A 1,965-nucleotide genomic window follows, 5' to 3' on the forward strand; every position below is an offset into this window, starting at 1 on the left:
CATGCGTTTGGGACGCTGTAGGTGTCCAGCAGATGAGCCAGCTCTTACTGCTTTTCCCTCCTCAAGGGTTCACAAAGTGAGCCAGCTAACCTGTGCCCGAGGGATGGGTTTGTGGGGGCAGCTGGGAGTGGGGGAAAGCTGATCTTCGTGGATTAGACAGAAGAGGTCTACAGTGAATAGTTAAGTGGAAAAAAGTAGGTTACAGGCAGTGTGTCTTATGACCCAGTTTCTTGTAAAAAAAAAGTTCCATATTTACATGTTTGTTTATGCAAAGAAAAGTCTGGAAGGGTACACAGTGCGTTAACAGTGATTACATCTAGGGAGTCAAGGATGGTGGAATAGAGTATGAACAGAAACTTTTTGCTTTTTTATTTGCTGCTTTCTAAAGAGTTTGTTTTTTTTTTTTCCAATAGGCATTGTATTAATTTTATAATTAAACATCTAATAAAAATTTTAAACTGTGCTTGGGGAATATAGAATTGCTATGCTTCCAAAATATTTGCAATTGGCCTTTGTCACTGATGTACCAAGCTGTTAGTTATTGTGCAGGGTGAGTGTATTTTATTTCTTCAATCAGACTGTGAGTTCCAAGAGAGCCGGGACTGGGTCTCACAGCGGTGCCGGTAACAGAAACCCCAACACTAACTCCACCGTTCGCTGAGTGCTAAACATGCCCCCTATATCACCTAGTTCATTTCACTTACTTGTAAGTCTTCAAATCCCCTATAATGGTCTGGGCAGGAGCAAGGGCTTAATAAATATTTTTGATTGAAGGGTGTGGTTGGCAATGCTTTGGAGAAATACACAATTGGGGCTCCTTGCTCAAGCATGAATGCTTTTGTGAGCAGGACTTTAAAATGTCTCTCTCAATGAAAAGGAGACAGTAGGCAGCAAGGTAGAGGACGAGCTCTACCCCACATCCAGGCCAGAATTCTAAAGGTGTGAGTTACCGAATGCACAAAGTCATGTTTCCCCATGTGGGTCCTGCACAATGCTCTGTGCAGGGGCTGGGGGCGGGAAGTTCCATGATTTGGAAAATGCTTCTCACTACTGACCCACTTGGAGATCACATGCCTGTGAGCACATTAAAGGCTCTGAAAAGTCCTGCAGTGAAGAAGCAGGTTTGTTCAACCCCAAATCTCCCGAAATCATTTGATCACGGAGCCTGCCGTTTCATGAACAATTCTGGACGTGTTTCATGTAACATGCTTTGGGAAATGCTGCCCTAGAATGTTCTCAATCAGCCGTCACCAAGAGAGGTCAAAGCACCACCCCAGGCTCGAAAGGGTCAGGACTGAGTGCCCTAAGTTTCCTGCAATCGGGCCACACCCCAGAGATGGCAAAGGCTTTGTCGTGTGGACAGAAGCAAGACATCTGACCTCCCACCACGCTAATTCTTGGTGCTTTCTGGAACAGATGATGTGATCACTGTTTAGCACCGTGTGCATAGCTCCATGAAAGGGATGTGAGATCTGGAGTCAGACAGACCTGGGTTTGAATCCCATGTCTACCATGGTCTCACTGTGTGGCCTTGGGTAAGTCGCTGCAGCTCTCTGAGTCAGTTTCCACATTTTAAAATGGAGATAAGAAAGCCTCCGATGAAGAATTGTTTGAGGTGCAGACAACTACACAGCGGATGCTTGAGAAGGGAGAGTTGCTATTGGTATCCCCCAAAGTTAGTCACTTCTAACCACTGCTCAGCTCGTCCGGGCGGCTGCTGGCATCTCTCTTTGCTTCTCTCAGCTTCTATCCCGCGACCCTGGGCACAGGACCTACGTGGCCTTCAGGGTGATAAGACTTCCAAGGACACCACCGAGAAATATGGCAGATGTAAGATTCTTCAGGTACAGCGAAAATCGAACTAGAAAACCTTGGAAAGAAATATGTCATCTTATAACTTTCTCACTGTCACACTAAAGCCGACGGGTCATCAGTCTCTGAGGAGAATCTTTTATGTGCTTTTCA

The sequence above is a fragment of the Pteropus alecto genome, unplaced genomic scaffold, assembly GCF_000325575.1.
Source record: "Pteropus alecto unplaced genomic scaffold, ASM32557v1 scaffold113, whole genome shotgun sequence".
In the NCBI taxonomy this organism is placed as follows: Eukaryota; Metazoa; Chordata; class Mammalia; order Chiroptera; family Pteropodidae; genus Pteropus; species Pteropus alecto.